This window comes from Nannobrachium achirus, assembly GCF_963921795.1.
Source record: "Nannobrachium achirus genome assembly, chromosome: 21".
Taxonomy (NCBI): Eukaryota; Metazoa; Chordata; class Actinopteri; order Myctophiformes; family Myctophidae; genus Nannobrachium; species Nannobrachium achirus.
In genome coordinates this window covers 49,060,810-49,084,822 of record NC_137828.1, presented here as the reverse complement: position 1 = coordinate 49,084,822, position 24,013 = coordinate 49,060,810, and the positions used below count along the sequence as shown (strand labels likewise).

General features: G+C 43.1%; 1 pseudogene across 1 annotated transcript in view; it reads left to right on the top strand.

Moving 5' to 3' along the window:
- LOC308306765 (vasoactive intestinal polypeptide receptor 2-like) overlaps positions 1–21,134 on the top strand; it is a 29,136-nt pseudogene extending 8,002 nt beyond the window's left edge. The window contains exons 4-11 of the transcript XR_013963384.1: positions 1,071–1,221; positions 2,571–2,631; positions 5,288–5,357; positions 6,754–6,845; positions 8,641–8,736; positions 16,949–17,087; positions 17,776–17,817; positions 18,125–21,134. The product of XR_013963384.1 is annotated as a vasoactive intestinal polypeptide receptor 2-like (transcript). The remainder of the gene's footprint in view (positions 1–1,070; positions 1,222–2,570; positions 2,632–5,287; positions 5,358–6,753; positions 6,846–8,640; positions 8,737–16,948; positions 17,088–17,775; positions 17,818–18,124) is intronic.
- Positions 21,135–24,013: the final 2,879 nt, after the last annotated feature.

Below are 24,013 nucleotides of genomic sequence, written 5' to 3'. Positions count from 1 at the left end.
GATCCCAGAGATCCGGCTCACTTCAAAGAGCCATAAATCCCATCTCTAGCGTTGAGCGTTGGCTCTCGGTGGTTTATATTGGGCAGCCTCTGATGATGGTGATGTGGAGCAGCTGGGCTGATTGGGACCAGTCACACCTGTGCTGGCTGCTGGCTGAGGGAGACGTCTGGCCCTTGCCCTTATATGGCGTACAGGGGAGGGACTAGGAACACAACAGCATTTTCCTAGATGCAATGGTTCCATGCCTTTGTGTGTGTAGTTAGGAGAGGGGGCTCTCAATTGGCATTGTTTTCTTCTGTTTTTCCAGTGGTTACACGTCGGCACTGCGACACATCGCTATTCCAACCACCTATAACCTTAACCCTAACCCTAACCTCAGTAAAAACTAATGCTGGTGAATGCTAACCGGTGAGTGTCTAACCTGCCGACGCTGGTGAAGGCTAACCTGGTGATCGGAATGGAGATGTGTCGGAATGGCGACCCGTCCCCTTTTCCAGTTAACAATTGACTTTTTCTTAGTACACACTTGAACACCACATCCGTGCTGACCAGCATGAAAAGACATAATACTTGACATTTACTTGCAATTATTAGACATAATACTTGACTTTTACTTGCAATTTTTCCAGGGTTTTTTTCAGCACTTCTACCGTCAAGTGTCCCCACTTGACGATTCGACAATATGCCAAACGGAACAATTACCCTGGTCAAGTACCCGTCTGCATCAGGGGTTCCACATTACGTTGTCTGTTACCACGGACTGGCTGACAGTCCATAAAGCCATTAAAAGCCATGATTGCATTTGCAACCTGCCCGTTGAAGAGCAGATGCACCTGCTCCAGGTCCATCATAACATAAGGTGTCATTTCACTTTGTCTCCTGCCGCAGAGCGGCAATGGAAAATCACTTAGTCAATCAAATAGCTCTCTGGCCATTCTTTTTACCACTTAATGTAGAGCGAAAACACAAATAATAGAGCCCCGAGGGCATGTGGGGTTGAAGTTGAAGTGGTGTTTAAACCTTTGACCGAAAAAGGGGATATCAGGCTTCATGCGGTTCATGTGTTCCAGGTGGGGTGTAAGGCCAGCCTGGTATTCTTCAACTACTTCATCATGGCCAACTTCTTCTGGCTGCTGGTGGAGGGTCTGTACCTGCACACTCTGCTGCTGGTCATCCACAGCTACGCCACGCACACCTCCCTCTACATGATCATTGGATGGGGTAGGGCGCACTTTCCATGTAAAAGTACTTAATGTCTGTGCAACAACTGTAAACATGCTTTCTTATTGTTAAGAACCTAGCTACTAGGGTTAACATGTAAAAAAGTTTTGGCTTCGATGCGGGGTCCTCCCTATGTTCCCCAGGTTCTATGTTCCCCACTTCCCAGGTTAACATTCACCAGCGTTGGCAGGTTAGTGTTTCATCAGGTTAACATTCACCAGCGTTGGCAGGTTAGTGTTTCATCAGGTTAACATTCACCAGCGTTGGCAGGTTAGCGTTTCACCAGGTTAGCATAAACCTTAGACAGACACTAACAGACACAGACACTAACCTTAGGGTTAGAGTAAAGGTTGTTGCACACTGCTGTGTTTTTTTTTCCAGCCGAATATAGGAGCGAATTTCGGAGCATGTGAATAAAGAAATCAACCTCACATTATGTCAATCACGTTTGCACACTGCTGCCCGTTTCGTATTTATTTTCGGACCACTGGGTCCCTTGCTCTCTCTATCTCTCTCTCTCTCTCCTTGCCCTAAAAAACTCATCTTGCAACGAAAAAACGCAACCATACAGCTTTAAGGTTAGGTTTAGGTGGTAAGTGGGGAACATAGAACCTGGGGAACATAGGTACGGTCACGATTGCCATCTTAGAATAGATGTAGACCTATTTGACACTGGGGGAAATCTATCTATTTCTACGTCCCATTATTAAGACTACGTGCGGCAGGTTAGCTACTCACCAGCGTCAGGGTTACTGAGGTTAGGGTTAGGTTTTAGGCATAGAGGTTAACATTCACCAGCGTCGGCAGGTTAGCTACTCACCAGTGTCGGCAGGTCGGCATTTCACCAGGTTAACATTCACCTGTGTCGAAATACTGGGACATAGAACAAATGTTGTCGAAATATCTACACGCTCTCTTGACACTGCAGAAACATAATTGCCTTCCTTGATGTATTAACGATGTGCCAACGAGCAACACCTGGTCTCAGACACAGAGACTCCTCTTCAGTGCTCTGAGCTATCTCTCTCCAAAAGCTATTGAATATGATGGAATATGATTAAGGATTACTGATTATGGTAAGCTCACATTTCATATCAGACACCATAACTCATTAGCCCCCCCCCCCCCCAAACAAAAAGAAAAAAGAAAAATCAAAGCGTTTTTTCATAAATCACGGCATGCCTACATACAAGCATACACGCACATAAACGCACACTCACACAGCTATGCCAGTCAGCGAGACATATTAAGTAGACTCACACATATAATACACCTGCAATTCTCTCACACCTGCAATTCTCTCTCTCTCTCTCTCTCTCTCTCTCTCTCTCTCTCTCTCTCTCTCTCAGGGTTCCCCTTTATCTTTGTGGTGGTGTGGGTCATATGTAGGATGTACCTGGAGGATACATGGTGAGTTCCTGCACTTGACAACATCAGACAGGGACAGGGTCGTTTTGGAATGTGGTGTGTGCATGATAGCGATAGGGAAAGGCTTTCTCCCAAACCCACACCCTGCAAGCGCGTGATTGGCTGAAACACTCCAGCGCGGTACACTACTATCTCTTTGAGCCGCATTCGGATGCAGAAGCAGTCCCCTGGTCAATATTTACTATTCTGTCCATAACGGCACATAACTCGGTAAAGGTGCTGAGTCGGCTCATGTAACCTTCGCACCGCTCGGCCCGGCGACTTGCTCGCTCGGCCTCACAGAGCTCAAGGTCGCCTGAGATGGCGCACCTCTGTCATGGATAATAATTAGACGTTATAGTGGTGGCGCAAGCGGGATGCAAACCCGGGGTGCATGGATTGGGAGCGCTGTGACAAGTACACTAAGCCACTGAGGCTGGTGCTGGGAGGGACCATTCGGTCTGTATTAGTAGAAGAGGAGCCTCGTGCGGTTGTCATTCAAAGCGACGCCAGCCAATCACAGCGCGTCTTTTCCGGGACCAGGGAGAAAGCCGTTGCCTTTCGCTTTCATGCGTGGTGTGTGTGTGTATGCGTGATAGTGGAAGATCGCGGCATTCAGGTAGGTCCTGGAAAAGACTCGCTGTGATTGGCCAGTAGTCACTCCGAGGCACCTTGAGTGACAGTTGGGACAAACACTCACGCCCAAACATGATTTAATCGGACGGCACTGAGTAGGCTCAAGCAACCTTCGTGGCTCAAGGTCGCTTGAGACTACGCGACCTCTGTCGCGGTTGTTGGAAAAGTAATTGTGATGTGCTAGATGTTCATACCAAAATGCAGATCTGCTAATTGTGAGCTTGTAGATTGGCTATTTTCCGATCGGGCTTAAAGGGATTTCACTTTCAAAAAAACTTTTGGTCATTTTATCGTCTAATCAGGCTTTGAACTGTTTTTAATTTGCTTGATTCAATATTTAGATATTTGATGTAAATGTTATCAGTCTCCTCTCCCCATACACACCCATTGTAACTTCAAACTCCATTTTAACCATGATAGATTCATTAAAAACACCCCTTATTTTTTCTGGTGACTCATACTACCCTCCTAATACGTGAGCAGGTCGTATTTCTTTTGTACAATTAATACAAATAAATGAAAAATGTTATTGAAAAGACACGGCCTGCTCACGTATTAGGAAGGTAGTATGAGTCACCAGAAAAAGATAATGGGTGTTTTTATCTGGTGGAAACCAGATCTTTAAAGAGGTGAGTTTGTGGCGAGACTTTCAGGCGACCTATTTGCCGATTGGCTGTCCATGTCACATGGTAACCGAGCTAGTTTCATGATTGGGAGCGGCCCTCCAGACGATGGGGGGACAGAACTGCATTAGGGCCAATAGCAGGGGACTTTACCGCTCCTCCAGACTATGGAATCCTGGACTGGTCTAATGAAATATTTTGTCCAGCAGGGAGCACCATTCCTTCACACTGAGGCCAGGCCCTGTGGTCACACATTTCTGGACACCAATGTCTGTGTAACATCCATGCATTCATACAACTGCGAGTCTGCCGCTGCGTGCTTGATTTGGCTGTACACGCTGACTTGTTCATCAGGAAACATGCTCCCTCGTCGATTGGATTTTACAAAACAGACCCGCGTCGTCACATTGAATCCTGTTTAAGAAGAGCTTAAAACACAACTTTCTAATGTTACATTGATGACGTGAGGAACGCTAAAGTCGTCTTGGTTACATAGTAGGTTATGCGAAAATAACAAAGCTCAGAGTCGCAAATTCAATGATCGCTGCATCAGCACACACAAAACACGGGCGTGAGAGAAGTAAATGGATGAAATGGACATCACGTTTAGCCGATTCAACGATTCCAAAAGTCATACGATTGGAAGTTATTGCTACATGCGGCTACATGCGTCTCGCTGTTGCTGCTGTTTTGTTAGGCAACAGCCAGGGTCCAGGGAGTGCACAGAATTTTAGAGAGGCATGGGCTGACATTTCTAAAAGGGCCTTTTCATACGGATAAAAGTTAAGGGCTCAAGCCCCTTTTGCTGTATGTGCGCACGTGCCTGGCGACCAGCGCATCACATTACAGACTTATCATTTCAATCCGTTTCTTTGCAAAAACACATTTCTTTTAGAAAACACACACCAATCCACCAGATTTTAAATTGACTGTGTCAATTCTTGTTAATTAATCTATCATGGTTAAAATTGAGTTTGAAGTTACAATGGGTGTGTATGGGGAGAGGCCCTGGGCCTGGAGGGCCTGATAACATTTACATCAAATATCTAAATATTGAATCAAGCAACTTAAAAACTGTTCAGGGTGTTCAAAAGCCTGTTTAGATGATAAAATGACCAAATGTTTTCTTTAAAGTGAAATATCCCTTTAAGTGAGTAATATATGTTTTGTGTAATAATAATCATAATCTACAAAAGTAACTAGTAACTAAAGTTTTCAAATAATTGCAGTGGAGTAAAAGTACAATATTTGGATCCAAGATGTAGTGGAGTAGAACTAAAAGTATTGGAAATTGGAAAAGTACAAATACCTCAGAATTGTACTTAAGTAAATGTACTTAGTTACTTTACACCACTGAGTACCAATGCCCAACATTATTTCTACCTGTTGTCTGTTTGCAGGTGCTGGGAGAAAAATGAAATGCTCATACCTAAGAGAGTGATCAACTGGCCAATCATGGCCTCTGTTATTGTAAGTCTTACAGACCAGGAGTTTCCAAACATTTTCAGCCCGAGACCCTGAAGAGAGATTTGGTGCCTCCCTGTATAGTCATTGTTCCACAGGTCCGTTGTTTCGAGTAGGATGATCGTCAGCAGGTTAGCTACTCACCAGCATCGGCAGGTTAGCTACTCACCAGCGTCGGCAGGTTAGCTACTCACCAGCGTTAGTTTTACTGAGGTTAGGGTTAAGGTTAGGTTTAAGTCGTCGGAATATCAGCCCTTCGGCATATTGACCCGGAACGCCCAAAAACACGTTATGAATTAAAGGGGTATTTTTTACTTCAAAACGCATTTTAACATCTACTGTGACTTCTGTGTGCACCCCAGACTGTTTTCAAGTTGACTGATTCAATATTTAGATATTTGATATGCATTAGTTCAGACATGCCCCACTCCTCCTATACCAGCCTGTTCAACTTCAAACTGACTCTGAGGAAGATTGCAAGATGAAAACATCAGTCATTCTCTTATACTAGCACCTAAATAAAAAAGGCTTAAATTGCCAGTGTCATCTCTCCGCTCTCCATGTTAACCATTTTAGACTCATGGTTCTGGTGACTGATATTGTGCTTCTAATGCATGAGGGAGCTGTGCTCTTTCAAATACCCTTTTCATGTTCTTTTCTTTGATTTATTTTTTGAAAATGACCAATTGAAAAGAAATATTCTGGAAGAAAAATCCTGCATTCTTCTCTTGCACAGCAGCATCAATTTTATTCAAGCTTTGACATGAGACATTCTCAATGAAGGGGAACACAGAAGCAGAAGGTGAAGATAATGGAAAATATTTTGGCTCATATAATGCACAGATATGCAGTACAACCCCTGGTTCTACCAAGTTCAACATAACTTGTGCATGGGAGTCTGCATGAGAGAGTGTGTGTGTGTGTGTGTGTGTGTGTGTGTGTGTGTGTGTGTGTGTGTGTGTGTGTGTGTGTGTGTGTGTGTGTGTGTGCGTGTGTGTGTGTCTGTATGTGTGTGTCTGTCTGTATGTGTGTGTGTGTCTGTATTTGTGTGTGTGTCTGTGTGTGCGTGTGTGTGTGTGTGTGTGTGTGTGTATGTGTGTGTGTGTGTGTGTGTGTGTGTGTGTGTGTGTGTGTGTGTGTGGATAACAAAGAGATTGATGCGTGTGTGCATTAATTTGCGCGCGTGTGTGTGTGTGTGTGTGTGTGTGTGTGTGTGTGTGTGTGTGTGTGTGTGTGTGTGCGTGTGCATGCATGCATGTTTGTGTGCATGTGATTGGCTGATAAGAACTAAACTTTACTTGTGTGTGTGTGTGTGTGTGTGTGTGTGTGTGTGTGTGTGTGTGTGTGTGTGTGTTTGTGTGCGTGCGTGCGCGACGCGTGTGTTTCTTGTCTTTGTCATCAGATCAACTTCCTCCTGTTCATCAGCATCATCCGCATCCTCGTGCAGAAACTACGCTGCTCTGACGTCGGGGGTAATGACCAATCACAGTACAGGTACTATCCTATATTGGACAAGAAAACAAAGTAAAAGGAATTTCAATAAAAGGAGAGATCCAGTTTCAAACCAGATGTTTTATTGCCGATGATGATGATTCAATAAAAGAGTCATCATTTTCACAATTAGACTCTGTTAACAGTAAACGTATAGCTTTCAATAGAGAGAACCCTTCATGGAGTCTAGACACTGGTGGTCGCAGTGCAGATGAACCTGTATGTATTCCTAGACACGGCTCAAATTTCAAAACATATGCAGTCATACCAGGACAGGAATTTCATGGAGGCCTTTGCCCCTCAATTTGGCCTTGTGCCCCTCAAACCAGTGGCATGACCTGATGCCACAGTGGCTTAAATGCCCCAGCTGACTGCACCACTTTCTCCTCTGTCTCTTTCTTGTCAATATGTAGACAGTAGTAGACACCGGTGTCTCTTTCTTGTCAGTGTCTGAACTCCCCAGTCCCCATCTTTAAACCAATCCAGTGACTTTGATTGGTGCAGGGCTGAGCATGGATCGATTGTAAATACCATCATTTGTCTGTTTCATTGCAAATTAGGTTATCATCCCTAACCCTTAAATTCAACTAATTATTTCAATGAACTAAAATCTTCTTTTATTTGATGGCCTTCCTGCCCTGGCATTTGGCCTTTGTGCCCTCAAAAAATGGACAACACGAAATGCCAAGTGGCCTTGGCCTTGCCCCTAAAATGATGAAATTCCAGGCCTGACTCATACATATGCATGAAAAGGTATACATGCACGCACATCCACTCGAATGCCCAGGTGCAGGACAAAAAACATATTATTATTATTTTTCTAAAGGTCCGCACACATGATAGAATAATAGCTCTACTGTTTTTTATCGCGTTCAACATTTTGATCAGAAGATCTTCATCAGGAATTGTCAAAAACAGATTCCTGATCTACAGGAACCCTATAACACCCCTATCCTGGGCGGCTGTAGCTCAGGAGGTAGAGTGGGTTGGCCAATGATCCATGTGTCAGCGGTTCAAATCCCAGCTTCTCCTGTCTACATGTCGAAGTGTCCTTGGGCAAGACACTGAACCCCAAGTTGCTCCCGGTGAGCTGGTTGGTGCCTTGCATGGTTTCCACCGCCACCGGTGTATGAATGTGTGTGTGAATGGGTGAATGTAATGCACATTGTAAAGCGCATTGGATAAAAACGCTATATAAATGCACCATTTATCCTGGGGCGAATCTTTTGGTGAAAGTACTTTAAGTCTGTAAGCTCACAAAATGTGTCCCGCTGCAACTCTGTATACGAGGTTCAGTGTAGACTCCTCTGGTCCTCTAAGTCAGTGGTTCTGAACCTTGGGGTCCCCACATGATTTTGGGGGGTCCTGAGATGACAGTGAAGTGACAGTTTATGGACTTTTAAGACATTTTTAATACCTCAAAAAAGAAAAGAAATTACAGCATCAAAATAATCAACAAACTATACTATAGGGGTGCCCACTGCCCTAGCGGTCAAGGCGCATACCACATAGGCTCTGATGCCTGGCAACACGGTGCGGATTCGAGTCCAGATCCCGACGACTCTCTCCCTGTTTCCTGTCTACCTACTGTACTATCAATAAAGGCCGATCTACAAGCTCACGTAGATTTTCACAATATTTATTATGTGGAACCGAGTCAAACAGAATGTAATGCCTCAACTCCTACAATTGCAAGTGCTTGTCAGGGTGGGGGGGGGGGTCCCCACTTCAAATATGATTATTCTGTTTCCGTTGACCTTGAAGTTACATTGTTCTTTCTTTCCCCTCCTCTAATCAGACTCCTTTCTCCCGTGCTGACGACCGCGGCCCATGATGACCTTGTCATGTCGCAAAACTGCAAAAGATCCTTTCTCCCTTGCTGCCATCATCTTTGGTAGTAGCTATTTTCTCCTTAGTCCGACAGCTTCTGCATGATCCTCGTTAATTAGTCCTGTGCCTTGGGGTATGCACAGTATGAGGCATTGAATGTAGGAGTCTCAGAAGTAATGTTGGAGAACCCAGACCAGTGGGTGCCCGTTGGGCAGAACAGTCACCATTGACGTCCAGTTGTGCAATACCTGTCTATGATGTAGGCATTGTTTCAACATATGGCTGTTACCATGGTGGCGACACTGTTTATTATCAGTGATGTCATTATGCAGACAGATGGCAGACAGCATCTCCAAATTTGGGCATCGTTTCAGCATGCGGCTGCAACCATGGTGACAACACTGTTTAGTATCATTGATGTCACCATGCTCATCTCCAAATTTGAGTTTCAGCAAGCGGCTGTTACCATGGTGGATGTCACCATGCTCATCTCCAAATTTGGGCAATGTTTCAGCATGCAGCCGTTACCAGGTGGCAACACTGTGTAGTATCAGTGATGTCAGTATGCAGACAGACGGTCAGGCGGTGGACGGCGGACGGACAGAAAGACATTCGGTAAATGAATAGTTAGTGTTGGGATTTGGACCGTCTTAGCGGTTGGAAATCAGTACAGAGCCCTGATAAGGGTTTAATCCGAAGGGATATTTATTGATACCACATACAAAAAGGACATCACATCACGTTCACTCCCAGCCCTTTATACTCTGCTCCCTACTGAGCCTGGACTGTACCACTTTCAGGGGCGTTACCATAAATAGAGCACAATTAATACATCTTATCTATCTATAAATGCGAGAAGTCTCTGCGTGTCTGTCTGTCTGTCTGTCTGTCTGTGTGTGTGTGTGTCTGTAATCCGCGTATCTCGAGAACCGTTCGTCCCACCGGCTTCAGATTCGGCACGCGCGTTCCCCGCCGCGGCACGGAGTGCAGTCGCGCGGTTTTCCCGAACCGGCGAGAAACGTTCGGAATCTCCTTATGCGGGGTTGATTGTTGACATCAGGTTGTTCCGGAGGAAATCGGCGAAAGCTCTGACTCATTGTGACATCACTTCATAAAAGGCTCTGACATCACGTACGCCACATGAGTCAACAAAAAATCTCTGTGAGTGTGTATGTATGTATGTAATCCGCGTATCTCGAGAACCGTTCGTCCCACGGGCACGCGCGTTCTCCATATATGGGCATAAAATGAATGCCCCCATATATGGGCATAAAATGGATTGCAGACAGACAGATACAGATATCTCCATATATGGACATAAATGGACAGAGGCAAACAGATGGTCAAAGATCTCCATATATGGGCATAAAATGGACGCAGACAGACAGATACAAATATCTCCATATATGGGCATAAATGGACACAGGCAAACAGATGTTCAAAACGGGTCCTATGACAACAGGTATAATGAGGTTTGCATTAAAGGGGGAACCGGCACTGTGTCTGCAACACAGTTGGAGGCACAGACAGATACTCCATATATGGGCATAAAATGGACGCAGATAGACAGATATCTCCATATCTGGGCATAAAATGGACCCAGAACTATAACTGCAGTGATCTCCATATATGGACATAAAATGGACGCCGACAGACAGACAGACAGATACAGATATCTCCATATATGGGCATAAATGGACACAGGCAGACAGATGGTCAAAACGGGTCCTAAAGGGCGGGGCATTCATTCCCTATTTACATTGTTCCGAGTTGGCCAGGTCGCCGACTAGACGCTGGGCCGCCCGAAAGCTTCTAGTATATACAATTGAGCAAAAGCCGCATCCCACAACTAGGGAATAATACCGCCCATAACTCTATCATTGGCCCCCCGTTGCCATGGTGACCGGTGATTGGCTCGTATTCCCAGCTATGGGACCGGCGGATCCAATTTCAACCGAGGGGGGCGTAGCCAGAACACACACACACACACACACACACACACACACACACACACACACACACACACACAAAAATAGCTAATAGTTAGCTCACAACTTTCCACTTTCTCTTTCACCTCAATCGCAGTAACATCCGTATACACCACGTCATCGCATCACCAATACGTTTTATTTTTTATTTTTTTCAAAACTTTTTTTTTCCAATTTTTTTTTTCTCAAAAAATTTTTTTTCTCAATTTTTTTTTTCTCAAAAAACTTTTTTTTTCCTTAAAAAACTTTTTTTTTCTCAAAAAACTTTTTTTTCCTCAAAAAACTTTTTTTTTCTCAAAAAACTTTTTTTTCTTAATTTTTTTTTCTCAAAAAACTTTTTTTTTTCTCAAAAAACTTTTTTTCTCAAAAAACTTTTTTTTCTCAAAAAACTTTTTTTTCTCAAAAAACTTTTTTTCTCAAAAAAAACATATTTGGCCATTACACACAGAAAGAGCAGAGGCATAACAGTCACTTCTCTCCATAATAAATGTACCACCAATAAATACATAAATAAATAAATAGCTTAATTAATGATAATAATCCCAGTCTTACTGGTAGTATATAGCATATATTATAATATAGTAGATAGATACATACATAGATTGATAAACACAGATATATAACTCCACGGCAGTGTTGTTAGCTTCTACAATGTCGACATTAGTATGTGTGCCTTTTACACACCAACAAACACAGACAAATGTGCAACAATCAAATATAGCTGCAAGCAGTGGCCAAGCAGGAAAAAGCTAAAGAAAGCAGCAAGGGAAAATAAAGCAGGATTCCAGTCCACATACAATCTACGCATCAAACCCTAACCCTAACCCAAGGCCTTTTGGTGCCTGACTCACAACTGGTTGTTGGTGCATGTTGTGCTGTTTAATTGTGACAGCAACATAAACTGCCCAATTGCAATGGAATCTGATCAAAGCCACCCTGTACCTCAGGGGTTTGTTTTCGACGAATATCTACTCCTATAGATGCAACGCGGCGACCTAGAGGGGAGGCCGGCATAGCCGGCCGACCTTCTAGTACAATACATAACAGCACATTATAACAACCTCCTGGGGGACATGTCTCCATTCCGACATGTCGCCACTCTGACATTGACTTCTTATTGTCGGAGTGGCAACACTTCCATAGAGGTTAGGTTTAGGGTTAGGGTAAGAGATAGGGTTAATGTCGGAAAGGAGACATGTCGTTACTGAAACACACAGGCAATTGTTAGGCATCCAATCAAACCTCAACAGTAAAACTCCACCTTATTGCACTTCCCACACATATTGCACCTATCACCTAGCCTGGCGGGGCCCGACGTTATCTGTGTTCATTCCTTCCACAGTATAACGTCTGGCCTTTGGCCTATTGGCAGCTTGAAAAGTGGGCGGGAGTACTTGCCTTGACAGACAGACTCCTCTAACCAATCACCATCTCTCAGCCAGTCGGAAGAACGGCAAACAAACACGTCTTTTCGGCCGATAAACTCCACTAGCGCATCCTCCGTGTTGCTTTTTAATTGTTGTAATTGATTCCAACTCTGAAATAACTGCACTTATTGGTTGTTTTATGGTTAGAGCGTTAACTGTTACACTTTTTGCATCGCGAGGGCAGCCATTGTTGTTTTGAAAATGCTGCAGCCTGCAGCATGCATCTACGTCACCGTCTACACATGGACCAATCAGGGAAATCTTTTCACTTGTTGTCAGGAAGACTACGTTTGTTGTGCGGAAGCATAGTGCGGAAGCAGTCACTGATTGGCCCCGATCAGAGAATAATCGGTATACTCGCTGCCAATCAACGGAAGTCCAGACGTTATACTGTGGAAGGAATGAGTGAGTGAACGCAGATGACGTCGGGCCCCGCCAGGCTACCTATCACCCTCATTGCACCTGCCCATCATGATTACCACACCCCAAACATTTGTCTCCCCGCAGGTGGAACTCTGTGCAAGTTAATAAAGTGCCAATATGCTGTGCAATGACATTTATCATGGTTACAATACATGTGCAAAATAAGTATAACAGAGGAACTCTCTGTTACAGTTAGATTTGTGCCTTGAGTTTGTTTGCGTTCCTTAGTTAGCACTGCCCTCAAACCGCAGGAATTTAACGTATCGCCTGAGAATCGGACCGGCAAAAAATGTCCAATTCTTGTTGTTTTCTCATCATCATCATTCTTCTTCGTCGAAATCCTAGCCACGTCTTTCCACCGAATCCTGTCGGCCATTGCTGCTCCAAGTTCTTGGAATACAAGTCCTGTGTCCCTGGACATTGTGTTCTTCTGGACGTTTGGTGGAGCCTCCATAGCAGGATATCTGATATTACTTGATCCTTGGCACGGTATCATGCAGTGACCAAGATTGCTCTTTTACATGCTACGATAGATGTACCGTTTTCTAAACATTGTATAAATAATTCAAAGGTAGTCTTGACCTATCCTACAGAGGTCTGTAGTTCTGATGGAATGGAAAAACGAATTTAAACCTTTAAAGCCATTTTTTTTGCCAGCATGCACAGAATTTAACATGGAGTGGTGTGCATGAACACGCTTGCCTCCATGTTAACCACATGCTGTCAGTAGTGCATTATATCTTATCCATATCATTGGACGTCATGACATCATGCATACAGTATTTCCTTCTACTGTATGCTGTAGTGACAGCAACATCTGGAGTTACACAATCACAGTGTGAGAGAGTGAGAGAGTGCGTGCGTGCGTGCGTGCGTGCGTGCATGTGGTTACTTTATTTAACAATTATTTAACCTTGCAAAACAAGTTCAGAACAGATTCTTATTTACAATCATGCATGGCCTGGCAAAAGTGCAAAGCCTCTTGATGCCAGGGGAGTTGGGGGCTAAAATAAATCAACACTCAGGTAAAACAAAAAAAGAAGAAGAAAAACACACAATGATTCACTAACACGGTAGATAAAAAAAAGAACACAATTCAAATACAAATAAATAAAAACAATAAAACAGAAAACATAACCCATGCTTTGCAGTGACCAGGCAAGACAACTAAACAGGGTTATTACACAGCTTGGTTGAATGCTTGATTCTGATTGGTCAATCGGCTGAAATCAGTGCTCTATAACAGACTGATGCCTAATCAAAGGTTCAGAGCACCTGGCTGCACTGCATGAGTTTTATGCTGTATGCAACATGACAGCCATGTAAACAAACACACAGTGTCATTTACAACTAAACGTTGAATGTTTTTGAAGCGAGAAATAGACGATGCAGTAACCAAATATGGATTCTATTTGATCAACACTTCCTTGTTGTTTGTTGAGGCAACATTGTGCTTGGCGGACGGCACGCCCAGTGCAACACTTGAGGATTCAATACTGTAAGCAAGGAAATATTCTGTTTTGTTTTTACCTTTGGATCAAAATAATAATTTATTTAGTTGTGTAATAAGCGGGATAACGTCTGGCTCAGCGGTCATTATTGAGAAATACAAATCCTTGCAGGCTGATGCCACCGACACTTCGGCTTCGCGTCGGTGGCATCAGCCTGTCTGGATTTGTATTTCTCGATAATGACCGCTGAGGCAGACATTATCCCTTACTTAACAGTCTGAAGGACAGTAGCACTTCTCTTTGAAATTGGGAGGTCATGCTTCAATCACCTGGCCAGGTCAAAGGAAATAAAACAGGATCCTTTGCTACCCTGCTGCCTGCCTGGCACTCAAGGGTTGGATTGAAGCCTCATGCTGTACAAGCCTCACGTCCAGGGGGTGTTACTTGTACATCAAGCTGCCTCATGCTGCTGCAGAAATAAGAGTTAGGCCACATTCTCATAATATAATTCGGTTTAATCGTGCGAATGGGAGGGGTGAAGTTGCCACATTCTTGCATATTTAATTGAGACGCTTGCGCTCACACTGCACTTTGTCATCCGAAACAAGGAATCGCTGAGTCCACGTCTGTCCACGGGACATTTTTGTATGTATCCAAGCTGCATAATAATGCCTCCTCCATCTCCCTGTGTTTAATAATTCTTCAAGTTCAACTCACAATGTTACCGCAGGACCCCAGCAAATATTTATCTGCCGCCGGCGGTCGTAAACGGGCGATCAAAAAATAAAACCATGCGGCGGCGGGAGGGACTCGCAAAATCTACCAGCAATAAACCAGACACTTTAGCAAGATATGAATATCTACGAAGAGGACAACGTCAACGTCTCTCTCTCTCTCTCTCTCTCTCTCTCTCTCTCTCTCTCTCTCTCTCTCTCTCTCTCTCTGCCCCTCGTCTTGCCCTCCGCTGGCTCCCTCTCTGCGCTCCGCGCCGCGCGTAAAGCGTCTCGCCGTCTCCATTTGGACATGATTTGGCACGCGCGAGCAAGGGCGAGAGACCCACACATCGGCCTATATTATATTAGGCCTATAGCCTATATATGATATACAAGTGACTCCAGTGGCACTTTCCTTTCATCTAACTGTGAGCAACTCCTCACAAATAATACACTATGTGCGATCGAGGGAGCGGTGATCAGAAATGAAATCAATGAGGGGAGGAGGCGGCCAGAATGGTCAGAAATCTAATGAGAGCGGACGGTCTGGAGGGGGATTTAACCTTTTATAAATAACTATGGATTTAACCCGCACATGGCTCTATATATTGCCTGTATTTGAGACGGATGGATTCACACCAACAGTGAAGCGTTTGCTGTAGCTAATCGAAACCACCGTTTTTTTGTGGATTTGCATTCGTTTCTTTGATTCGAAAAAGAATACGGATGCGTCTTCATACATGCCCAAACGTTGTGTATTTTCCGACAATACGTTAGAGGATTCGTTTTAATTGCAATAAAACGTGCAAGTGCATGCAGCTTGTTTGTTTGTGTGTTACCTTTATTTATACTCGGAAATACAGTTGAGAGCAAGCACTCATTTACAATGCAACCGAGATACAACAATGAACAACAACATATACATATACATATATACATTTACAGACATCATTTGAAATAATCAAAAAGAGAATACTTGAAAACTGTAGAAAGTTCAAGAAACTAAAAGCTAAATTAATTAAAACATATACAGTTTAGAACAAAGGTATTAGAAACCATCATCCTAAATTGGCCTAAGACCGGCAGATATTTTATTTTTAATGATTTTTGGAGCTTGTTCCATGCAAGTGGAGCACTGATAGAAAATGCTGCCTTGCCAAGCTCTGTATGAGCAAATGGAACCTTGAGCGTCAAAATGTCGCTTGAGCGCGTCTGATAGGGACTAGGGTCCAGATTCAGCATTGAACAAATATAAGGGGGGAGCAATCCTGAGAGAGCTTTAAAAATAAAAAGATACCAGTGTTTATCACGCCTCTCAGATAAGGAGGATAAACCTGAGTTCCCATATAGTGTACAATGGTGGGTTCCATAGCTGTCACCAGTGATCCATCTTAGTGCTGAGTGGTACACAGTGTCAAGGCGCTTTAAAATTGAAGGAGAAGCAATCCTATATATAATGTCTCCATAATCTAAAACAGAGAGAAAAGTAGCTTCAATAATAGACTTTTTACAGGATGCAGTTTCTATAAAGAAATCCAAAGCTAAACTTGGCATGTTAGTAACGTGCCACAATTAACAATAATGCATTGCACCTGTGCAGCTGACCTGCGGAACTTGGGAATATACCATTTTGTCAAGATGGGGAGAATACACGTGTGGAGAATATAATTATAATACCTTGTTAATGTTAAAATGTTGCATTTGTAGTTATTTTACTGTAATTTAACAACATAATAACCTGCACAGATAGACAAAGAGACATTCATGGATTTATATTTAAAAGTAACTTTTATTTTTCCCCCTGGACCCCTGGACCCCTGCCATGCCCAATTGATGCCCCTGGTCTCTGGCAGCAGCAGAAACCAGGACAAAACTGAGCACAGTGTTTGTTTTTGGGACCACGGATATTATAAATTAATGAGCAGCACGGGTGTTGTACACAGCAGGTGTTGCAGGTATGCAACAGTTGACACAGATAGGGGGGGGACAAACCAAGGTGAGCTTTGTGTATTAGCATGGACCAATGAATATTTAGATTCATGTGTGTGTGTGTGTGTGTGTGTGTGTGTGTGTGTGTGTGTGTGTGTGTGTGTGTGTGTGTGTGTGTGTGTGTGTGTGTGTGTGTGTGTGTGCGTGCGTGCGTGCGTGCGTGCGTGCGTGCGTGCGTGCGTGCGTGCGTGCGTGCGTGCGTGCGTGCGTGCGTGCGTGCGTGCGTGCGTGCGTGCGTGCGTGCGTGCGTGCGTGCGTGCGCGCGCGCGCGTGTGTGTGCCCCAGGCGCCTGGCAAAGTCTACTCTTCTGCTGATCCCTCTGTTTGGCGTGAACTACGTGGTGTTTGTCAATCTGGCGGAGTCGGCTGACAAAAGCATGGAGAAATATAAGATCCTGTTTGACCTGGGCCTGGGATCCTTCCAGGTAAAATCTGTCCATTCCATTTGTTTTTAGTAGCCCGGCCTATGTGTTGGTTTGGCCCCGGCTTGCATTGGTCATGTCACGCGGTACCGTCCCAAGCAGGCACGCGCACACATAGACATCAAAGGGGGCTTAACCTGTCCTTTCATCCGTCTGTAAAAAGTGCCCTCTCTCTGGAGACCATGAATGCAGTTTTTACTGTGGTGAAAGAAATGCACACGCCCTCTTTCCATGCCATACCTGAAGAGAATTGCCTTGTCCAAACTCTCCTGAACTTGAATGCAACATCGTATGTTGAAAGAATTGCCCTCTATGTGTAGAACATGCCGCTATACGCCACATCTCCAGTATTGACTTGATTATGCTTAGTTCAGTGTGGTATCAAGCACTCAAAATAACAGACCTCCAAGCTCACAACACGACGCACTGTGAGCTTGGAGGTCTTCTAGTTTTCACCAAAAGGCCCTTTTAGAGATTTCAGCCCCTGCCTCTCTGTATGTCCCTGGTCCCAAGTATATATATCTTTATATTTTTGGGCCTTTTTGTCTTTATTGATAGTACAGTAGGTAGACAGGACACCGACAATGCCATGTTCAGAATATGGGGCTGAAGAATTTGTGTCATCTCAGCTGGTATTTTCCCGCCGCATTATAAAAATAAATAACATTTATTTGTGATGTTTATGTTATAGGGTCTAGTGGTGGCTATCCTGTACTGCTTCCTCAATACTGAGGTATGTCAACATGCGCACGCACACACACACACACACACACACACACACACACACACACACACACACACACACACACACACACACACGCACCCATAGAACATTTAAGCATATAAGCCCAATTTTACGTAGTCATACAACAGTGTTGCTTGCCAAAATATATCTTGTCTACAAGCTCACAAGGTGTCGCAGCATGTTGTGAGATCTGCTATTTAGGCATATGCAACACTGTTTTGTGACGGAGCAGACATTAAGCATTATTCTGTTGGTCTATGTATTAGAATTGTGTTTGTGTGTGCGTGTCCTTAAGGTTCAGGGTGAGCTGAGGCGCACATGGAGAAGTTTATCACTGAAGCGCTATGTGGGCAGGGACTACAGGCCGCACGCCATGTCTGTCAGCCGCAACGGCGGAGATAACTCCTCCCACTTTCCCCGGAACTCCAGAGCCCAGTCCATCCTCCAGACTGAAACAACAATGTTATAAAACTACATGGACCACAATGCATCACACCAAACCAAACCAGGTTGCAGGATTAGAAATACTAGGATGGAACACAATCATCACGCCGAACCACGAAGGAGGATCAGAAATACAAGGATTGGACACACTCATTACACCGGCACACTCATCAGATCAAACTGAGGAATGGAAGTAAGGAACTAGCACACTCTAGCACCTCCCAGAGTGACAGTTAAATGGTGCATTTATATAGTGCCTAAGGCGCTTCACAATGATTGACATTCACCCATTCACACACACATTCATACACCGATGGTGGAAGAAACCAACCTGCACATCACAAGAAATTAGTGGTTCAGAGTCTTGCTCAAGGACACTTCGACAGTAACTCTGGGGGAGCCCGGGATCAAACTGGGAACCTTCCAGTTGCCAACCGGCCACTCTACCCTTGAGCACTCTACTGCCGCCCCACAGTTAATCTGTCCAGAAGAGACAGTGGACCACAGCGTTGTTACATCATATTTATGAAGTGAAAAAAAGGGGTAGTTCACCCCAAAAAATTACCTTTTTGAGCGATGCTGGCTTTGTGTGTAGGTCCCTATGTCCGTATGAGTACGAGACTAACGTCTCACAAGACCTTCGTCATAGAAAGTACACAGAGACCGACATCACCACAGATGATGTCACGGACAGAACAGCCCATACAAGGAGATTTGCACTTTTGTCATGTTTGATATGTGATTTTCCTTTTTTCTATCAATTTCTCACCCCATGGACACTTTTTTAGTTTTTGTCGCATTCCTAAGCCATTAATTTGAGGAGACTCTTCAAAGCAGGCTCTTTGTGTCTCCATAGGGAACCACTGATGGTCATCAAATTATTGGCTTAGGAATGCGATAAAAACTAAATAATATCCATGTATTTAAGTCTCCATGGGGTGAGTAATCACAGAAAAAAAAAGTTTTGGCAGGAACAATCCCTTTAAAGGACAACTTTGTTTTTTTTACAACAAGGGTTCATATTTTAGATTGTAATTAGAGAAAAGAAAAAGTGAGTGTTAAAATGTTTTCATTTGCTTCGTTCTATTGTTTTATCACATTTTGGGGTATTTTTAGACACAATAAGCCAGCAGTTTCTTTATTGCTATTTACAGTAACACTTCTAGCCCCCATAAGTCACTTCCAACCATGAAAGGTTGCGTTGTATCTTGGGAATGGGCTTATTCTGTGTAAAATGACATATTTAGCCACTTGTACGCATGCCCCCAACCACTGAAATAAGAATCTCTAAAACAATATAAAGAAGTAAATAAAATCAATTTAACATTCATCTCTTATATTCTTTAATTACAATCTAAAATATGAACCCTTGTTGTAAAAAACTAAAGTTGTCCTTTAAGTCAATCTGTGTGTTCCACATGTTTCTCCTCAGTGGGTTGGGGAAAATACCCCCAAAAATCTGCTTTAAGTAGCATGTGAGGGTTCAAACTGTTTTGTTTTTTTTCTGAATCCATTGCAAGCATTGTTTTGCATGAAAAAACATTCCTTGGGCTTGGGGATCTCTAGCCGATAGACATTACAAATGGCAGGACACAGACACTGCAAATTTATTTAGACTTTCATTCAGGAAGTGCAGGCTAGTCGTTTGGTTTTGTTTGACTCGTTTCTAGCGTTTATTGTGTCACTCTTTTGGTAAATTTGTACATTTACACCTTCAGTCGATGCTTTATATCTAAATGCGTAAAATCGCTGTGGTGGTTATTGTTTATTTTACGAACACAGTTCTTATATGAGGCAATCTAAGATTCATCTATGTGGGGATTTCAACACAAAACATAACAGCGGGAATCAGGGGGAGTGATGTCAAACTTCAGTTGTCTATAGCTTGGCTGGAACAGCTTAAACATCAATTTCTCAAGGTTGTGGGTGGCAACGATCATACATACTGTAAATATATATAAAATTAAATTATAATTGTATAATACTGTATATTGCAGTGAATGCAAATGTGTGAATGCAAATGTTTATCCAAGGACACTTAAAGTAAATGGTGTATTTATTGTAGGCCTATATAGTGCCTTTATCCTAAGTGCTTTATAGAGATTACGCACACACACACACACACACACACACACACACACACACACACACACACACACACACACACACACACACACACACACACACACAGATGCCGGAGGAAAGGCACCAACCTGCTCATTGGGAGCAACTAGGGGTTCAGAGTCTTGCTCAAGGACTCTTTGACACTAACTCTGGGGGAGCCCAGGATCGAACTGGGAACCCTCCGTGTTCTAAGACGGAAACTCTACCCCTGAGCCACTGCCGCCCCAGTGAGTCACTGTGCTGCATTGTACTTGCCATTGGTCGGAATTAAAGCTACAACCCCAACCCTGCTCCATCTACAAGTATGAAGTCACAAAACAAAACGAATAAAAACTAAATAAAGACTAATATACGATGACTAAAATTAAGACAACAAATAAAAGCTAGACTGAAATGTTATGTAGGGTGCTAGAGATCCAGTAGAACCAAAAGACAACTCATGTTATGTTTGGTTGCGCTCGGATGTTGCGCTCTGATAATAGCAGATCTACAAGCTCACAAGAAATCTGCCATTTCGATGCCATCACGACTAAATCAACTGTAGATTTAGTCGACTTAAACTAGACTAACTCTAAAACATTTTAGATTATAGTTATTTTATATTCTTATGTGTTGTGTTGATGTCAGGTGTTTTGCTTTTTGTGTTTTCTTTTTGTATATTGTATGCTTTTTTGTTTTGTCTGAATTTTGATTGTGATCTTTTATTGTATTGTATATATGGTTTTGTGTGTCTTTAAAAAAAGGGGGGGAAAAAACGAAATAAACATATTGTTTAAAAAAAAACATTTTAGATTACTAAAATATGACTAAAATTAAATGGAATTTTATTCAAAAGACTGACTAAAACTAACAATGTGTGGAGTAAGGGTCTGTGTATGGGGGAGTGGGGTGGGAATGTTGCCTTTTAGAATCCACTCTGTCAAATCCCGCCCCATTTTGCTCTTGTTACTAGGTGGGACGAAAAAGCCAGGGCAGATTGTTTTTATAATGGAAGTGGATTGGGGGGGGATATTTTTCATAGCCTCATTATTGCTATTTAAAGTACCAAAAAAAAACAACTTCTACGTGATATTAATAAAAAGGGAACAAAATGGTACAGTAGTTACATTGCAAAACAGGGGTTTTCCCCCGAAAATACATGTTTTAATTCGTTTTAATCCTCTGAAACAGGCAGAGGACAGAGAGAAAGAGAGAAAGCGCAGTGCATCTTGGGTAGGAAGTTGTGGAGTTATAGGCTGGGCTGTCAACATAACATGTATTTGAATTTTAATTCTGCCCATTTAAAATATATTTACCCAATCGAATATCTTAGTTACATCATTGTCGTTCATGTGAACTAGTCTGTTGAAGCTTATCAAACATATCATTTTCCGAATGTCTGAGTGAGTGTCTGTCTGTCTGTCTGTCTGTCTGTCTGTCTGTCTGTCTGTCTGTCTGTCTGTCTGAAACAGCGTTTCTCCTCAGTGGCTGGAGCAATTGATCTGAAATCGCATCACCATTAGCATATGAACACACCTGACATAACTGTGAAGCCCGTTTGTCACTTTCACAAATCATATGCTGTATATTAGCATTTTTATGGTGTATCTACTATCTATTCTGCATCTAGCATGAGGCATATCTATTCTGCATCTAGCATGTATGTGTGTGTGCGTGCGTGCGTGCGTGCGTGCGTGCGGGCGTGCGGGCGGGCGGGCGGGCGGGGGGACAGTATCTCTGTAGCCATTACACGAAACGGGTATTTCTTATATTGATGCTCCTACATATTATCATGCAAGCACCAGTTAAAGTTACTTTCCATCCCTCATATACTGTGTGCACAGTGCACATCCCATAACCCACACACTGCACATCATTTTGGAGCTCATATCTTTGAACGGGTAAGGGCTAGTTCATTATAATTATCGAAATCGCTATGACCGTGCAGCGCCGTACTGCGCCCCACCGTGCTCCGCATCACCGCACCGCGTGAAAGAACGAAAGGACTTTCTCCCACTGCATAACTCCACCCCCGGTAGCGAAAAATTAATGATTTTTTCTGGTTGGCCAGTCAGGGAGTCTCAGGGACCATTCAGAAGGCTGACAAAGGGTGAATTGTACGCTTTTGTGACACGTGTTGTGTTTTGTATAAAATGTGTGTAGTGAACAATGTTTTTGGTGGTTCCACTCTTTCATTCTTTCTATCACACACACACATTTATTGACAAGGAAAGTTTTGTTTTGTCTGTAGTGTCACAGTGACAGATGGCTATTTGGAGGAAGCAGGTTTTGGCCGAAGACTGCAGAGACCATACCGGTCTAACCTGACGTGCAGAACATTGTGAATACATGCACATGCATGACACGTGCATGTGCACGCACGCACGCGCGCGCGCACGCACACACACACACACACACACACACACACACACACACACACACACACACACACTTAGAACAACGGACTCACTCGCTAGCTTTCGCCGTGGATTGAAGACTCACCTCTTCAGACTCCACCTAAACTCATAGCACTACTGAAACACTCAATGACCATACAGGAAGCTAGTTAGCATTTGTTTTTTAGGTTTTTAGAATCCTCTTTTTTTTTCTCATACTGATTATATAGTTTTTTAGATTGATATTCATATGCATTTGTTATATTGTTGTTGATGTTCTGACATGTTATCTTGTTTATTATAGTGATGTATTATCTGCTTATTGTAAATCGCTTTGGATTAAAAGCGTCTGCTAAATGCCTAAACTAAACCAACCAACAATGCATTTACATTGCTTATATATATAATTGCTTTTAATCACTTACAGTAATCTACATTTATCTGAAAATAGCTGATATCTGATCTACAAGTGCACAATGCGAGCTAGTAGATCTGCTATTTTTGGCTCATTTTGAACAGTTTTATATTTATTATATAGGCCTATACTTTTATATATATATATATATATATATATATTTATATTTATGTATTTATTTATGTATTTATTTATTTGGGGGGGCATGTAAGGTTTCACCTTACATACCCAAACCGGTTGAAAGTAGTATCACTGTTCACATGGTGTGTGATGACAGCTGTTTTCTCCACTCCAAACATGTTTAAATGTACATTTTACGACTATTTGCAATTTGTCCACTACAGTGAACAACGTCATTGGGTAAATATTTACAGATATTTGTATAGGGGTCTGTTTTTGCCATGCGTTTGCTCTCATTGAGCAGCGCTCCAACGTTGCTCCGTAAAACACTCCATGTCAGTTTATACGACCATGATGACATGGGGTCAGAGGTCATCATCTCCTCCATGGTAAACAACATGGTGCTCTCTGAGACCACAACACGTCATAAACCTGTCTCAGTAGGGTAGTGATATTATTCTCTTTAAAATTATTTGAATTATTAAATAAGACCAGCTATGGGGGCGGCCATAGCTGAGTGGTTAGGGAGCATGCCTGGGGAGCCAGAGCTCCTGGTTGTCGCAGGTAGGATTTCCAGTCAGGCAGCTATGTGTCGATGTGTCCCTGAGCAAGACTCTTAACGCCTAATTGCTCCCTGGGCACCACATATGGCTGCACACTGCTCCTAGACGTTATAGGATGGGTAAAATGCAGAGAATAAATTTCA